The following is a 19215-nucleotide window of genomic DNA, read 5'->3' on the forward strand; positions in this document are numbered from 1 at the left end:
TTAAACCTGCACTCTGCCTTTTTAAGAGAACCCGTAGTTTATCCCAACGTAGAGGGAAAACCCTTCTTTACCAAAGAATGCCACTTAATAAATAGTTCAGAAAAATATTCAGATGGATAGACAGATAGGTAGATACATACATACATAGGTAGAGCAAATAAGTCAAATTGTCAGCAATTACTGAATCTAGATGGTAAACATACGGACATTATATTAGTCTTCCAACTTTTCTGTAACTTTGAAATTTTTCCTGATAAGAAGCTTTGAAGGAAAAATATCAAAATAAGAAATTAAAAATGGAAACCTTTTTTTAAAAAGTTAAAATATATGGAATAATATAATTTGGGGAAGGGAACAATGACCATTAATAATGAGACTGGTTGAGAGAGATCATTAAGAATCTAGCCTGGAGAAGTTCTCCATCTTCAATATTTTCTGCTCCAGCTGTCACCTACTTCCATATGTAAGCGACTTGGCTCTCTAAAGCTCCCAATTCCTTTCTCCTTTGAATGACATTTTCCTTTGAATGCTCATTCCATTTGTCCTCAAAACACAATATATCTATGATGGTTTTTTAAAATGTCCATAAATTCTTCAATACTCCTCCCTTCAAAAGGTGGTGCCTAACCTCTCCCTTGAATATGGGCTAGATATAGTGACCCCCTTCTAATGAATAAATTATGGCAGAGGGATGGCATGTACTTCCACGACTAGGTTATAAAAGGCATTGCAGCCTCTTCCTGGCTTGCTCTCTTGGATCAGTCACTCTGGGGAAAGCCAGCTGCCATATTGTGAGGACACTCAAGTAGCCCTACGGTGGCCTCCTGCCAGCAGCCAGCAAAGAACTACAGTGAAAGAGAGATTTTGGAAGCAGATCCTCCAGCCCCAGCCGAGTTTTCAGATGACTGTAGCCCTGGCCAACATCTAAGCTAAGCTGCTTCTGGATTCCTCTCAGAAACTGTGTGAGATAACGTTTGTTGTTTTAAGCTGCTAAATTCTATGACAATTTGTTACAGAGCACTAGATAATTAATATAATATCCAAGGCAAAATTCATCATTTTCCTCCCCCAAAACACTCATTTCCTATTTGTGTTAATGATGAAGCCTATTACAGTTACCTCTGACTTCTCCCCTTCATCCAGCTACCTTTCATCACCAAGGCACGCTGGGTTTTTCTCTCCATGGTGCCTTTCCCCATGGTTATGTCTTTCGCCAACCTTGGAGCAAGCTCTTATCTTATCTTATCTGTGCACCTTAAATAGTCTCCTCACTGCTCCTTGCCTCCAGTGAGCTCTTCCTCCAGGGCCACAGAGCAGCCAGATTAACATTCTTAAAAACCCAGCTCTGAGCAGCTCACTGCTTCCCACCAGCCTCTTACGTCATGCTCTTTTAACATTCAAGACATTCCACTATGTTGTCCCAACTCATCATTCCACTCTAATCTCCTGATATTTTCCTACAGAAAACCTGCCATGTTCATAAGAAATATGCAAAGTGCATTGTGAAGCGGTTGGCATTTTATGCCTTTTTTTCACTCTAGCACCCCTATAGTTACTTACATAGAAATTTAACCCTCCTTATTAGAAGAGAACTACACCAAATCCTTTTTGGAAATGGTAAAGTTGGGGTGGGAGAATAAGAAGTAAGTACGATTAGATTTGTAAGCTCCTGAAGGCACACACTGTATTTTATTCACCTTCCACTACAATGCAATAAATATTTGTTGTAAGAAAAGAATATGAAGAAATGTGTTGAAAATATATGATTTCATCCAGTATAGAGTATGAATCAAAGATGGAGCACTTGCAGTAGCCATGGTACTGAGCTGAGACAGGGGATCTAAAGGAGTTTCAAGACATGCACTCTGCCTTCAGGGAGCCACTGTGCCCAGTAAATGAGGCAGGCAGACCAGGTAAAATAACAAGGGATGAATACAAAGGTGCTACCACTTCCAATCAACATTGGTTGACCACAAGGGACAGGAGAGAGAATGGTAGCTGGAGACGAATATAAGATCAAGGAAGTTTAAAAAAAAATGCATTTATTAATCATGAGGACAGGATTCCATATTTCAACTACTTAGATTCCCAATCAATATATACAATCCCTGATTCCTAATAGAAAATATGCAGGATAAAGTATATAATGCTAACTAGCAATTTCCAAACTTTTTAAAAAAGTTGTAGTAAAATACACATAATAAAGTTTACCATATTAACCATGTACAGTTCAGTAGTGTTAAATACATTTTCACTGTTGTGCAACTCATCTCCAGAACTCTTTTCATCTTGCAAAACTAAGATTCTATACCTGTTAAAAACAGCTCCCCCATTCCTCCCTCCCCCAGCTCCTGGCAACCACCATTCTACTTCTGTCTCTACAGACTTGACTACTGAGTACCTCATATAAGTAGAATCATACAGTGTTTGTTCTTTTGTGACTGGCTTATTTCATCTAGCATAATGTCCTCAAGGCTTACCCATGTTGTCGCATGTATCGGAATTTCTTTCCTTTTTAAGGCTAAATAATATTCCATTGTATGTATACACCACATTTTGTCTATCAAGGAAGGGTTTTAAATACAGATGCTTGAAAACATTTACAGAACCATGGAAATGATCGAAGTTAGAGCAAGTGGTTGAATACAGGAGTTGGTAATTAGGTCATCAGTGACCTTTAGATGTCAGCTCCAGAACTGACAGAATTATTAGGAGGCTTTTATCCCTCAATCTGTCCTGAAAACACCTCTCCTATTTCAATCCACCTACACATACACCTGTTCACTGTGCTTATGTTTTCAATATTGTACCTTGGTGATTGGATTTTAGTGCGTTATTTTTGCTAAATGATCTGAGCATATCTTATGTAGCCAAATATTTAATCAAAAGACATTTAAAGTACTTTAACAGCACAACTTAAACAGTATGTAACAATTGAGAACAAAATACTTAAGGTAACATGCATAACAAATTGTATTTATGCATAATGTAACCTGGAGGTAATAAATTTTATATTTCTTTTTTTAATTGAAGTATAGTTGATTCACAGTATTAAATTTTATATTTCTTGAACTTAAAAAAAAGAAAACAAGATGGCTTACCCAATTTAATAAATAAAAAGCATATCCAAATGTTAGTGTAATCACCATGGTGAGTATCCCAATGTTCTTATACAGAGCACTGCTCAAGGTAAACTTACATAAGGATAAACTTTACACTCTCAATCATCAAATGAAGATTAAATTATATTCAAGAAATTAAGAAGCAGGAAAGCAGTGGATTTTAGAATAAGAATTTGAACAAGAGACTTCAACTTAATAATCAATTTTTAAAAATCAATTGAATTGTTTAAACAAAAAATCATTCTCTGAACATTTTGACCAATCAAGGTTTTACTGAATTTCATGTTGTCTCAACTTTACATTGCCCAAAAGAAATGTATTTGGCGTTTCGGCTTAAGTATCAGTAGAAGAGCCAACACACCAAACTATCAGAAAACCACCACTATCTTTTCCTTTCATTAGGCCTCTTAAAAACGTAAAGCTTCTACGGACACAAAGTAATGAATAGTAGCATGGAAATTCATGAACTTGAAATAACACTCCCCATTATCCAGCTGGAAAGGGAAAACACCATTTAAAATGAAGATCATCTCTCTCTCAGGAGCAGAGAATCCATCCTATCACTCATTTTCACCTACAACTGAAATGTTCATTCTCGGCCCAGAAATGCTGAAATGACCTGTCAGACATATACCGCCAAATGGCAAATGCCAGGATTCATCCAGGCAATAAATCAGGTACCACAGTGACTTTGCTTAGAAAATATGCATTTCACACATATATACCAACTTCTCTAGAATTTCCACACATCCCCAGTACCACAATAATTAATGTGAGAGAACTGGTTGCTGGACAATGATTAAGAGGATATACTGTTTTTTGGTTGGGTATCTTTTAAATTATCCAGATTCACATGACAACTATTTGTCAGTGGAGTCTTGGGTAACTAATAACATGGTACCCAATGCAAAGGGTTTTTCCTTCTTAAGCAAAGACACAACAAGGAGTAATGAACTTAAATCACTGCAGTAGACCTGGGAGACAAGAGAATACGTAGCAAAAGGAAAGTCTTCTCCACTGGAGGTCTAGAAAAGTGAATAAACAACCTGTGGTCATTTAAGTAGTTCTGCTCTAAAACAGTGATATAAACTGATCGAAGGAAAGAATTCCAAGAAGAATATATTTCTCCAGCACTGTACTACAGATTTTCCCACACATTCGTTTGAACACCCAAGCATTGCCTCTATAACCACAATCTCTGGTATCACAGGGAAAAAGAATCTCTAAACAATTTAATTGTTGGGTCTGGAAGGCATGGAATTTCACCTGGCCAACAAAAGAACATGTACCCAGACATCCTGATTCTAAGAATTAATCATTTCTTTGCATGCCAATTTTCTTTAATTACTCATCATAGCCTAAAATAGTTGGCCCGTATCCTTCATGATGAACAGCCCTTGTCTTCTGCCCAAAGATGTCTCTCTCACACTCCCCCAGCACACACACCTGTGTGGAGCCCTCCTGGGTCACATCAATGTCCAGTGGGAAAGCTTTTTGTACACATGGGATTATATGTAGTGTTCTAATGTACTGGCTGGGAAATACATTACAGCTCTTAAACTTAAAAAAAAAAAAAAAAAAAGTTTTTAAAATTCCAAATATTGACAGTGATTCCTTGAAGAAGAAAAAGGCATGCCCTAGAAATGGCAGAAAGACATTCTAGAAAGAGTAGACTGATTTTATCAAAGTGCCTATCAAATCTAGTTTAAAAAAATCAGAAGGCAGTCACCACCAGGCCTGTTTTTATGTATATTCTTGCCCAGTGGACAGAGCAGGACACCAGGTCCCAGGCCCAGCTCTGCCTGAAGGCCAGGTGATCTTAGACAAATCAGGTAAACTCCCTGAGTTCCTACATCTCCTTCAGGAGAAACGGGGACCTAATATGGGTTCCCCTTTCTCACAGTGTTTAAGGATGAAGTGAAATGATGTACACGAAAGCATTCTGCAAGGTATCATTACACATGCAAGAGGATGAAATCAGTCTATCGGCATGCCACTGAATATGCTTAGAGTGTTAGGCAGGATTTCCAGACAATTTAGGTTAAGACACCTTTATGGCCACCCTGAAGATTTCTGCCTCCTAATTTTACTCTCTTAACTTCTTCTTGACAATCCATCACCACTGTCCAAAAAGCTGAGCTGCTAGTAGCCTGTGTGGAACACAAAATGCCACATTCTCCTATGCTGTATTCTTAAGCCCGCCCATCACACTTCCCCAAGCATTCAGTTCGAACACCTCACATCTGTGTGCCCCTCAGAAGTCATAAATTCACATTCACAAAGCAGACAATAGAAGGAATTTCATGGAAAAGATTAAAAATATGTCTTAGGTGTCAAGCGTCCTTGATGTGTATAAGTAGTTATTTGCCAATCATTAGCCTTAAATATTAAGAAAAATATTAAGAGTCTCAATCAGTTTAATATTAATTAGAAATAAAGAAAAAACACTCCAAAATCATCATGGAACTGATGGTTAATAATTGACTCACATACAACTCTTAAGAACATGTACATGTATTTTCCAAAATGAGAAAACTAACTCCCCTAATAGCCTACTGAGCTGGTTAGGAAATAGAATTTTGAGGGCTTGAATATGGGAAGAGGATAAAGCCTCAGCCCCAGGGTTATCACACTCTAAGGCAGCAGTGTGGAGGGAAAGCCCATCAATCTTCTCTTTCATCAGCAAATCTCTGCTCCTTCCCAATACCAAGTCAGTGACAATGCTCCACTTTTAGGAAACAGAACCATATTCAAATATTCATTTGGGGCAGAGTGAGGGACAGTTGTGGGTGAAGAGATTCAAAAGGATATGACCAATGTAGAAGTTAAATGGAATACATTCAACTTGCCTGCCAGTCTGGGGTTTGACAGTGAACACAAAACATTCACTAACAAAACTTTGCAGTCCTGCTTTGAGGAAATATATATGAGTCCAGTAATTTGTCTTTCCAGGTGACCCTCATTCTTCTGTCCTCTCTCAAGTACACCTGCACAAAGATTCCCTTCGTAAAGCCCTAAATTATTATCAAGAGCTGTAACCGTTCCAGTTGGAAATGCCAACTATCCTGTTTGCTGGTGCCTCATAAACTTGCCACTCTGCATATCCTAGTTACTGCCACTGTAGTTCTCTGAAAGGTACGTTGTGTATGTATTTAAAAGACAGGCTCTTGTTTTTCATAGCACAAAGGAAAAAGGCAAACGACATCAATCTGACATATCTCCATTAGGAGTGCCTAGCAATAACAGGCTCCTAAGTGTTTACTGAATTGAATAATGTATTAAACAGTAGAAAAATATTGGTTTATAAAAGATTTTACATCTATGTCCTACAGGAAAATCTAGATTTCAAAACATGGGCACAGGAATGAAAAAACTGACATCTACAAATAAATTGGGCACAGACTTTAGCTCCTATTAAAGAGAGTATTTTAACTTAAGTAGCCACAATCACTCTATATTGCATTTTAAATGTCTACAAATTGTCATTTTCAATTGTTCTTAGGCTTCTCACTATTTGATAATATGTAATTTCAGGTAGCTTTCTTAATCTCAAATATAATAAAAGTATCTCTTAAATGCCAAGATTATAAAAGAACCACATATTCTATTAATATTACATAAATAACAGTTTTTTTTTAAATGCCCTTGTATTTCAGTTTGGGATAACTAATGATGCACACCGTAACCAAAGGCTTATACCACAATGGGACCCAAATTTGCTAAATATTAAATCTATTAGCCCAATATGAATCTAACACGTATTCCAACCCTCTGGTTTCCCATATGCAAAATAGTTTTGTCTTTTCTTCAATTTATCCCAAAGTGTATAGGATTAAAACAAAAACACCAGAACCTGGCTCATCCCAAAAAAGAAAGGGAACTGAGGTTTTCTTTTGAGAAAAGGGAAGGAAGACAATTATTTCTAAGTAAGAATATACTGAAGAGCAAAACTATATAATCAGCAAACAGACAGTGATTTCCAGGGGTTGGGGTTGAGCGCAGAGGGCTGACTACAAAGGGGACTTCTGGGGGTGATGGAACTGTTCCATGTCTTGATCATGGAGGTGACTGAGTATACCGCTGTGTGCAACTGTCAGAATTCACAGAGCGATACACCTAAAGAGGCTAGATTTTACTCTATGTAAATTATACTGCAATAAGCTTGACTTTTCAAAAATGTTATGTCTAAAACAGTGTGCTAGGCACTGAATGATGAAGCCTAAATTCAAGTATACATTTCTCAAGGGCTCTAGACATAATTATCAAAAAACTTACCAGTAAATGGTTCAAGTTCAGCCTTCAGCATTCTATATAATTATTTTATTATTTATAGATATTATAAAATGATTCAAAACATGAATTAACATTACTACAAGATGTATTTTGAATCATTACCTGTTGGATACACATATAGAAACCTACATGTAATATTCTTAAAATGGACATATCAATATCTATTAAATGCTAATTATATTTTTAAGGGTTGAATTTACCACTAAATCTTACCTATTCCATATTATAAATAAACTGAGAAATGTAAATGGTGATTAGATTCATTCACATCCCTCAGAACCACTATGAAAGATGTCCTAAATGTGTTTTTAATTGACTTCAGAGACTTACAGGACTTAAATGTTACAGGAGACTGGTGACTTCTGAAATAAGAATGTTTCAGTAATTCAACTGAAAAAAAATGCTTGAACATAAAATGGAATCCTAAGGTTTATGCTTTAACACCTGTTGATAAACAGATCCTAACATTTCCCCCTCTTCTAGAATGTATGCAAAAACATAGATTTTCTGCAGAAAAAAAAAGAGCCAAAGAATAAGTGTGTAATGTTCTTTTCATAGTCACAGTACATTTACTTTTTACAATACTCACAGCACAAATCTTTCTTTCCACATGTTCACTTTATAAATAACAAACATCCTTCTCCACACACAAAAACAGCCACTGTGAGTTTAGAAACTTAGAACAAAAATTAAAATTCCTAATAGAATGCCCATGTAAATACTAGAAATCTAACAAAACAAAATCTTTCCTCAAGTGTTGTGTACCACACCAAAGCACAAAGTTGCTTTTTAAAAAGCTAGTAAAAGTGAGTCAATCTTATTTTCCTAAATAGAAATTCACCAGACTCCAAAGTTTTGCTTTTCACACACACACAATATATATATATATACAGATTCCCTTGACTTAATTTTATATCCAGTATTAATTAGGCAGGAACGGGAAAACAACTGGTTAAGAGAACAGCGGCCGGGGTTCCTCTTCAGCAAATAAACAGCCCAGATGATCTCAATCTTACTCAATCCGCGCAAGAAAGAAGTAACTCTGCTTTCTGATATGATTAAGGTTTGCCAGTTAATACATTTAAAAATACTAGTCACCTGCCTGATACATGTACATCTTCCCAGGCCCACAAAACTCAAGCATGAAGTGCCCTGGTCAACTTTCCTACTGTCACCGTTTCATCCACTGTCGGGAAATCCGTAGAAAATACAGAGGAGTTTTGCCTTTTAAAAAACATGTATATTAGCACAATCAACCGGGAGCTTACAGGCACAAACTAATTAGTTAACTTGCCAGCGTCTTGAGTGAAAATATTTAGTCAAAACATGGAATTTCTGTTTCCAGTAGTTTTCCAGACTGGTGGATTTGGCGGGGGGTTGAGGGGTGTCTTTTATTGTTCTCAGTATTACTGTTTTCCCATCGCTGGATTTCAAACAGAAAATCAGACAAATCGCACCTTGACCGAAGGGGCACTTACCCTACTCGTACACACCCGCCTAGCAATCACTGAAACGCGGCACGTGCTTTTCCCGGACTAGTTCTGTTCCCCGCACGCGGCTGCGGTACCAGCTGCGGAGAGTGAGCGCACCTCGCGCAGCCCAGATCCCAAACGCAGCACTGGATGCCAGTCGCAGCCCTGGACTGTCCCGCTCTGGTCCGGCTCCCGCCGCCTCTTCTCTGCCCTGCAAGTTTCCAGAGGCGTCTGTCGCAGCGTCCGCTCTCCAGGCGGCCTAGCAGCAGGGGCAAGGGAGTGGGTGTCAGAAGGTCCAGTAGCCGGAGACACTGCAAAGATCACAAACGACTTAACGAGGAGCCTCTCCTTCCTTTTAAAGACGCGAGGGGCGGGAGGGGGAGGGGGGGGGGGAAGAAGCCCAGAGCCCACGTGACCACCTAGCCAGCGGCCGGGAGATCTCTGGAGGACCCGGACTACCCGCCTCGCGATCCATACTCACCTGAGCGACGTAGGAAGCCCCAGGGTAGGGGCTGTCACCGTCGAGCGCCTCACAGTCACCCGCAGGAGCAGCAAAGCACAGACGGCGCCCCTCCCCCGGTCTTGGATTTGGGAGGTCTGGGGCGGGGCCTGAGAATGTGCATTCCTAACCAGGTCCGGGGTGATGCTGAAACTGATGCTGCCGGGCTGGGGGCCACGCTTTGAGGGTCGGCTCCCCAGACCCTGAGCCACGTGAGTCTGAGAGGAGCTGGATGCTTTGGCGTCATTAAATACAGAAGTCTGACTAAGCATCTAGAGGTGAAACTATTTGCCCAATCCCCAGCGGCAAGCGCAGCCTCGAGCCCCGGGAGAGGCAAAGCCGCGCGGCATGGTCGGGAGGTGGAGGGTGTGGGTTCTCATCTTTCAAGGGCTGGCGGGGAAGGCCTTTCGCTCTAGAGCAAAGATCCCAGGAACCTTCTCAAACTCACCTACTGCAAGGAAGCGCGGGGGTGAAGGGCGAGGGAGGAGAGGCGGTTCTGTGCTTCTCTGCGGAGGCGCCCCTCTTCCCTGACTCCGCCTCCGTCAGACTCTCTCCGCAGGCGAGCGCCCCCTGGTGGCAGCTCCTGTTTCCCCAGGTCTGCACGGTCCCTAAGCTCTCCTCACCCACCCCACCCGGCAGTGGCGCCCAGAGTGAGGACTAATAAGACTATTTGATAGTCACTAAGAAGCAACTGGCATCTTGATGGCAAAAATCGAAAAGAACGTAGCAGATGTCCCACAGGGCATTGTGAGACCCTAGTGCCACATTTGTGCCTAATTAATCATCAAACTACGGTTCTTGATGCGGTTGTGACTCCAGATCTCTGATGCAGGAAGACCAAAGGGGCATATGGAGGGAAACTTTTACAGCGTTAAGTGTTGGGGTTTAACCAAAATAGCCTAGAGGTATGCTAGTGTGCTCTGGGTTTGTAAGAGTGAAGTCCACAGGTAGCGGAGACAGTCTCCAAATGTGGAGAGCCACCTACCTTATAAACAACGGTTATCAAAAATTTGTACCCTCCCCACCTCCAAGGTTCAGTAAAGCTTGGACTCCTGGATTCTTACAAGTTGTAGGGCAGAGTTTCCTGATCCTTCAGGCTGAGAAGTTTGGACAGGAGGGTGTAGAGCTGACAAGATCCACCCTGTGGAGGATGGTAGAACACAAAATGCTTATCTTAGCCAATCTCTGCTCCCCTGTTCCCTTTCCTGGGTTTTTCTCCAGGTGCCCAATACCCGTATTCTTTTTCCTTCTTTCCACCTTAAGGAGAAAATTTTAAAGGATGGTTTTTAAAAATCAGTTCCATTTGGTAGTACTTGTCAACAAGATACCTCTGCAATGGAAATTATTATGAAGGAATTTCAGTCATGAGCCAACAAGCAGACAAAGATGATGTGAGGGTTAAGAAAACTGACATCTATTAAGTAACTGCATCATGCCAGAGAGTGTGCTAAGTGCTTGCACAGCATCTCATTTAATCCTCATTGACCCCACTTCTCAGATGAGGAAACTGAGGCTCACAGAGCTTATAACAGCTACCTGAAGCCATGCATAGTGAGGAAAGAACCCAGTAGCAACAATGCTTTCATAAACAGCTACCACTTACTGGGCATTTAGCCATGCTCCACTTTCTACATATTATCTCATTTTATACACAACAAGCCTCTGAGTCACTTCTGCTATTGATTAACCCCATTTTATGATTGAGAAAATGGCCAGTCAGTGACTGAGAAGAACTTGAACCTAGGCCAGAGCCCAAGACTCTGTTTTCTTCCATAACGCAGCTGCAATAAATTGGAAATGAAGATGGCTTGAATGTCAGGACATTATATCTCCTGCAGACAAGCCCCACCTTAAAGCCTCCTGCCACCTGTGAGAAAAGCTTCTGCTCAACCCTGGAACTAGAGCTCCTTGTTTGCTGTAGTGCTTCCTTCAGAAATCATTCCACTCACAGGAACAGCATGTTCTCTTTTTAAAGACCCTCAAACACCCACAGAAGCTGTTTGTTACACAAGGAAACCTCATTGCGGGAAATATTAAGCAAAGAGAATGAATGGGAGTGAGTACATTTCCTTCTGACTCACCCTGTGGATCGAGAAAGATAATGGTACCTTAGGGATGGAACCTTTGCCAGGTTGAACGCAGAGAGTGGGGAGGGTGACTATTCCAACTCCCCCAAACCAAGACGAAAACTAAGAAGGGATTCCTGAAACAGCTAAGTACCATTAGCTAGGCTAAAAAGCACCTGAAATCTAGTGTTGAGGACATGCCTCTGTTCAGCTGGGTCCCAACCTCATTTCCACCTCACTCATGACCTGCCTAAGGAAGCACCCACATGGTATGACATTGAAAGGCTTTCCTCTCCCCCAAATATTCTACAACAAGGACTGAAGTCCTCACCATTCAGTCATCCTTTGGGGTTAAAGCATTGGATTGTTAAAATTCAGTTATGTTATATATGATGGGTAATATTAATTTACTAGCATTTATAATTAAACTCATGAGATGAGCTTGCAAGATGAGCTAAATGTCACCTGGGAAATCAAAGGAAGTCAGAGTAAGAGAGGCACGTTTTGCTGTAGGAGAAAGGAAAGCATCTCCATTGGGGTGTACCTTCCTCATCTTTTCATCCCACCCTTTCTCTGTCTTGAGAAGCCAAGAGCCTAAGTAAAGTGAAGACTGTGACAGCCCAGCAGAACGTGTACACTGCCTCCCCCACAGTGGTCAGCCTGCCTGTCAACACCGCCTGCACTGTGATTGCACCGTGCACGTCTTGTGTCTCTAGTACCCGCGTGGTAGCATGGTGCCCATAGCACCCACCTAATACCACTCAGGCATTCAACAAATACCTGCTGAAGGCTTCAATTTGGAAAGATCAGAGGAAAAGGGGAAGGATTTTCTGTAGCAAAGAAACTAGCAAGAGGCTAAATAAATAAAATCCTGTTGAAGACAAGAAAGCAAAAGCTGATGTGCAAAAGTGTATAGGTGGAGGAGTCTTACAAATGACTAGAAGAGTGTCATGCTATAGGATGGCTTGGGATTATCACTCTTTCTCTTCTCAGGCTGAGGCCAAGTGGGAGGATTTAGGTCCTGGGATGCTCCCACCTGCTCCAAAGTATAACAAGATCAGGCTCCTTCTTCATATTATGTGGGTATAAATTGCTGTTTTAAGAGGATCTGAGAGATAAAACCCTAAAGTTATGGAATTAATAAAAGAGAAGGGAAAGATTCATTGCACCTGCAATAGCACATTTATTTGATGTTGATGAATTGGGAAGGTGGTATCACTAATGCAATGTATTAGAGGTTATCTCAGCTGCTCATGAATCAGGGTTCGTAAAATAGAATTTGGTATTTGAAAGTTGAATTTGGGTAGAGCTCTTCAGGATCATGTCCTTTGTAGAAATAAAAATGAACCTAATATTTACGCAATCTTTCCGGCCCCAGTACCACAATAGGCAGGCCTGCACAGATTGGTTCATTTTATTCATTTAATCCTCATAACAACCCTGTGGCCACCTCTGCTTTATAGATGGGGAAAATGAGGCACAGAGAGATGACTTTTTTGGTGAGATCACCCATGTGCATGTGGCAGAGTGAAAGTTCCAACCCAGTATCATCTGTCTACCTGCTAATCCTTTGCTTTCTCTGCTGTTATCCTGTAATGTTTTTCTTATTTGTTATGTAAACTGAGGCATATTTGTCCTTTAGAGCCTGGTTATTGCTGAATGAATTTTTGCCAAGTTCTTGTCTAGGTCTGACCACCTGTGTGCATATTTACATAACTTTATTCCTTACTGACATGTGTTTGACTGGAGCCTCTAGTAAGGTGACCAAGGACATAAGCAGCAAGGTAGACCTAACCTGATACCTGGGCACACAGACCACAGGACAAGGTTATTCTGACCTGCAGTTGAAATGAACCACCTGGGCAGCCAGCAAGTGCAGCCAACTCCTTATAAGTCATCCTTATTTTTTTCAGTCTTGGTCTTTGACATTTGCAAACATACAGGTAAAATAACTTTTTGTCCTTCTACTGCTCCTTGAAGGTACTTAAATTCTGCACAGATCTCTCGCATACCTTGAGTTTCTAATTTTCTATCCACTGAAACCAAACAGTGTGAAGAATATACGTTCCTGTCCTCAGCCCCAACTCTGATTTAAGAAATTCTCTCTTGAGCTAGAAAAGCAACTAGCCCCTAGAGGTCACTGACATGAATTTGAATACCCAGTTGAGAAAGAAAATGTTAAAGAACTGTTAGAAATGGTGGGAAATTGTAATATGCAATTTCACAAATGACTCAAATGCAATTCTAGAAATGCAGCTTCCTTACCTCTTCTGGCACAGAATAATATAATATTAATAACAGGTCAGACAGTGTAATATTCCCAGAAATAAGGTCAAAAAGGAGATAGGGTATAGACATACATGGCTTAAGGGACCACAGATTCTAATAAGACTGTCTGATTCCAAAGAGTTTAGAATTCAAAAAAACTAATTTTTTTTTTACTTGTAAATGTATTTGACATTTTCAAGTTCTTTGTTCATATCGTGGAAAGTTACTAGAAATGTCTCACATTGTCCTTTAGACCCACATCAACTAACACTCCAGTGACGCACATTGCATTAGTGGCTTTTTTTTTAAACATCTTTATTGGAGTATAATTGCTTTGCAATGGTGTGTTAGTTTCTGCTGTATAACAAAGTGCATTAGTGGCTTTTATTAAAAATATAGACCTTGTCTTTTGTGTACAGAGAGAAGGTGCTTCTTTCACATATGTTACTGCTTGAACTGATGAGCCTAAATGGAGAAAGAAATGGTCTTCTGCAGTATTCAATCCCGTCCTTTTTTGGGAATTACAGCCAGGAAATAAACTTCTCCAGATAGTTCGTATAGCCTCTGAGGTATCGCCAATGTTGTCTAATGTACTAGTACTCCTGCATTTTTCCCTTCTTTTTACAGATCTACATTTTTTTTCCTATCCATCCAGGCAGTTTTGCTCACTAATCTCTCCTTCATGGTTCTGCCCATGTCCAGGCCACAGGCTTCCTCAGCTTGCTCGCACCCACCAGCCACAGCTTACTAAGAACTGCCACCCTAGGTGAACATTGACTTTTACTGTTAACAGATCACTTACGTAGCCATGTAATGCTTCATTTTCACACCAACTCTGTGACAATGATTTTATCTCCATTTTGCAGATAAAGAAACGTAAGTGAATTCTCCAGGCTTACAATTACAGGAACCCAGGTCATCTGACACGTCATGTAGATCCATACATGCCTCCCCTCGACAGATTCATTTCCTGCATTCCAAACACTGGGGTCTCTGAATGTCCTTCATAATGCTACTGCTGGTATCCCTAGGCTTATGTCAGCCTGACCCCATCCCTTCCCTCTACCTTTCCCACCCTATGTCAGTCTAAAATACCATTCAAGGGAGAACATTATTGACAGCTTCTTTAGTGTTTTTTCACCTTAAAATTATTCTGACACTCGACATTACATTTATTCTTTCATAAAACACTCTTTTTCTGAGAATGCTTCTTGACGTTATGCATTTACATCTTTGTGAAAATGCCCCATTAACGCTAAAAAACAATAATGCTTTAAGTGCCTACCTGAAACACAAAAGCATATGAAGGTGTCTACTCACAGATGATGACAGGAGATGGAGGAGATGGAGGAGTCTATGACTACCATTCATTCAACAATTGCTTGTAAACCCTCTATCTGCACTAATTCATTTAATCCTCAAAACAATCTCACAAGGTAGGTACAATTTATGAGAACAAATGAGAAGACTAAGGCTCAGAAAGTTTAAGTAACTTGCCCAATATCATATAGCTAGTAAAGTATGGGCAGAGGGGTCAAACCAGATCTGTTTCAGTCTAATGCCCATTCTCTCTGAACTGTTGATCTCCCTGAGGCTTTACACTTTAGTTAAAAAGAGAAGACAAATGCCTAAGAAATGACCTACAAGACCTGTTAAAAATGATAAGGGACAAATAAATGGTGGAGACCAGGAGTTTTGCGGGCATTCAGAGGACAAGAAGTCACTGTCCTGTGTGTCTGAGCTCCTCTTAGAAAGAGATTTACATTAACCCCCCAACCCCACCCCAGAGCTCACTACCTGAGCTGGCTGAATTTCAGACACAGAGAGCACTGATCTCCCCTGGGGGCTCCTCCGAATTCTACAGGTGCCCAGGCCCAGCTTTGCACTGTTCCCTCAGAATCCCTCATTATTCCACTCTGGCCTCTGGAATCTGCATTCAGAGCACAGGGCTTCCACAGATAGGACAGTAAGCACAAAGGCACCAGTTCAGGCAGGCCACAAGAGCCCACAGCAGGATGGAGCCCAGGCTTGGGGGTCAGTGGGTCCTGGGATGGGTTTTCAGCCCGATCACTTACCAGTTGTTTGCCCTTGAACACTTTTCTGGCCTCTTTGATCTTCCTCTGTAAAATGGGAAGAATATAAGAATCTACTTCAGAGGTTTGTTGTAAGGATGAAGAGAAAGGATGAATTGTAACAGCCTGACACCTGGTGAATTCTCAATAAATGATAACTTTACACAGGGACTTCCCTGGTGGTCCAGTGGGTAAGACTCCGAGCTCCCAATGCAGAGGGCCCAGGTTTGATCCCTGGTCAGGAACTAGATCCCACATGCATGCAGCAACTAAGAGTTCGCATGCCGCAACTAAGAAGCCCATGTGCCACAACTAAAAGATCCCGCATGCCACAACAAAGATCCCGCGTGCCACAACTAAGACCCAGCGCAGCCTAAATAAATAAATAAAAAATTTTTTTAATTTAAGAAAAAAAAATAAAACAACACAGCAGTCCTTGGAACAAAGGGCTTCACAGATATAAGGAAGACTGGGCCTAGGAAAGGGCAAGGAGCCAGTTTTCTGATATGAGATGTTTGGGATCGGAGGGTGGAGGGGTAGTAGAGAAATTATATGCCCTGCCTGGAGTTAGTCCTAGAACTCTGAATACATCTCTTCAGGCAAACCCAGTTGTGAAGTAAGTCAGAGAAAGACCTACTGACAGACGACCAAATTGTAAGACTAATTTAGAGCAGTGTTTCCCCACATTCCTGGATCATGAGAGTTACCTGGATCACTTGTTTAAAATACAGATCCCCAGCAGAGGTCTGAGATATCAGCTAGGAAGACCCTGAGCTCATCTCCTCCCAGGGACATGCAAAATCTGCACCTACATATAGAGTAATTCCTCCTGAAGACGACCTGAGGGCTGGTTGAACATCTATTGCACATAGAACCTCACAGTAACCTGTAGAAAAGATGGAGGCACCTTCTCCATGGGAACACCCCCCTCACATGGAAACCTGCAATAAGGAGGGATATTGCTGAGGGGCGCAAGTGCAAGCTTGCCAACCCTGTGACAGAGCACTTTAAAGGGTACCTAGATGATACTGGAAGGAAATTCATTTACTAACCCTAGAGCTTCTGCTAAACAGGCAGGGAACTGCTGGAGCCCTCTCTGGGGTCAGAGGCGCTGGCAAATGTCATTATTTAAATTCCCCCAGGACCCCCTCATGCCTGTTCCAGCTCCAGATGTCCTACTAAGGCAGCCTTGGGTGCAGTGCACCCCAGGACAGCCCCAGGTCTGCACTCACTCCAGCTCCAGATGTCTCCCTAAGCTGGCCTCAGTGCAGTGCTCCCCAGGGAATTCCCTGGGCTGCATCCACTCTAGCTCCAGCTGGTCTGCTAAAGCCACCAGACACAAGCAGTCTATACAGGGGACACTCCTACACAAGGCCACTCCTTCAAGATCGGGAGAGGTAGCTGTTTCACTTAACTCATAGAAACAAAAAAGTCAAACAAAAGGAAGAGATAGAGGAATATGTTCCAAATGGAAGTACAAAATAAAACCCCAGCCAGGGTGGGGGGTGGGCAGGAAGCCCTAATGAAATGGAGGTAAGTAGCTTACCTGTTAAGAGTTAGAAGAAATAGTCATAAAGATGCTCACCAAACTTGGGAGAAGAATGGAGAAACCCAGTAAAAACTTCGACAAAGACATAGAAAATATCTAGGAAAGAACCAATCAGAGCTGAAGAATACAATAACCGAAATTAAAAATACACTGGAGGGAATCAACAGCAGATTAGATGATTTAGAAGAACAGATAGGTAAAATGGAAGACAGAGTAGTTGAAATCACTCAATCAGAACAGCAAAAAGAAAAAAAAATTAAATGACGAGAATTTAAAGGACCTCTGTAACAACATCAAGCATACTAAATTCACATTCTAGGGGTCCCAGAAGAAGAGAAAGAGAAAGGGACAGAAATTTTATTTGACGAAATAATGCCTGAAAACTCCCTTAACCTGGGGAAGGAAACAGATATTCAGGTCTAGGAAGCACAGAGAGTCCCAAGCAGGAGTCCCAAACAAAATGGTGTGGATCTCCCAAAGAGATCCACACCAAGACATATTATAATTAAAATGGCAAAAGTTAAAGATAAAGAGAGAATCTTAAAGGAAGCAAGAGAAAAACAACCAACCACATACAAGTCTCAACCCATAAGACTATTAGCTGCTTTTTCAACATAAACTTTACAGTCCAGAAAGGAGTGGCAGGATATATTTAAAGTGCTGAAAGGAAAAAAACTTACAACATAGAATACTCTATCTGGCAAGGTTATCATTCATAAATAAAGGAGAGAAAAAGAATTTCCTTGACAAGCAAAAACTAAAGGAGTTCATCACCACTAAACTGGCCTTATGAGAAAGGATAAAGGGTCTACTTTAAATGTAAAAGAAAAGGTCACAACTAGAAATAAGAAAATAAATGAAAGAAAAAAATCTCACTGGTAAAGGCAAACATATAGTAAAGGGAGTGGATCAGCCAGTTAAAAGCTAGTTTGAAGGTTAAAAGACAAAAGTAGTACAATCAACTATAACTACAATAAGGGATACACAAGATGAAAAGATGTAAAATATGGCATCAAAAACATAAAACGTGATGAGGGGCATTAAAAATGTAGTGCTTTTAGAATGCCTTCAAACTTAAGCTACTATCAGCCTAAAATAGACAGCTATACATACTGGTCAATATATATGAACCTCATGGTAACCACAAAACAAAAACCTACAATGAATACACAAAAAATAAAGAGTAAGGAATCCAACGTAACACTAAAGGAATTCATCAAAAGAAGAAACCAATAGAAGACAGGAACACAGAAGAACTACAAAACAACTAGAAAACAATTAACAAAAGGGCAATAAGGATAAACCTATCAATAATTACTTTAAATGTAAACAGACTAAATGTTCCAATCAAAAGACATAGGGTAGCTGAATAGATTTTTTTTAAAGACCTATGTATATGCTGCCGACAAGAGACTCACCTGAGAGCTCAAGACACACATAAACCAAAAGTGAAGGGATAGAAAAATATATTCCATGCAAATGGAATTAAAAAGAAAGATGGGGAGTGGGTAGCAATACTCATATCAGACAAAATGGACTTTAAAACAAAGATTGTAAAAAGAGACAAAGAAGGGCATTACATAATGGTAAAGAGATCAATCCAACAAGAGAATATAACATTTGTAAACATTTATGCACCCAACATAGAAGCACCTCAATATATAAAGCAAATATTAACAGAAATAAATGAAGAAATAGACAGCAATACAATAACAGTAGGGGACTTTAATACCCCATTTATCAATGGATAGATCATTCAGACAGAAAATCAATAGGAAAACACTGGCCTTAAGAATATACAATGGAGGAAAGACAGTCTCCTCAATAAGTGGTGCTGGGAAAACTGGACAGCTACATGTAAAAGAATGAAATTA

At 40.5% G+C, this 19215-nt stretch overlaps 1 protein-coding gene across 2 annotated transcripts in view; it reads right to left on the reverse strand.

Moving 5' to 3' along the window:
- ESR2 (estrogen receptor 2) overlaps positions 1–19215 on the reverse strand; it is a 110475-nt gene that overhangs the window by 54267 nt on the left and 36993 nt on the right. For both annotated transcript variants that reach the window (XM_036841643.1, XM_036841644.1), the window contains 2 exons: positions 15796–15840; positions 8894–14185 (listed from right to left, as the gene is read on the reverse strand). The gene's annotated coding sequence lies outside the window, so the exon portion shown is untranslated. The remainder of the gene's footprint in view (positions 1–8893; positions 14186–15795; positions 15841–19215) is intronic.

The sequence above is a fragment of the Balaenoptera musculus genome, chromosome 2 (assembly GCF_009873245.2).
Source record: "Balaenoptera musculus isolate JJ_BM4_2016_0621 chromosome 2, mBalMus1.pri.v3, whole genome shotgun sequence".
NCBI classification, from domain to species: Eukaryota; Metazoa; Chordata; class Mammalia; order Artiodactyla; family Balaenopteridae; genus Balaenoptera; species Balaenoptera musculus.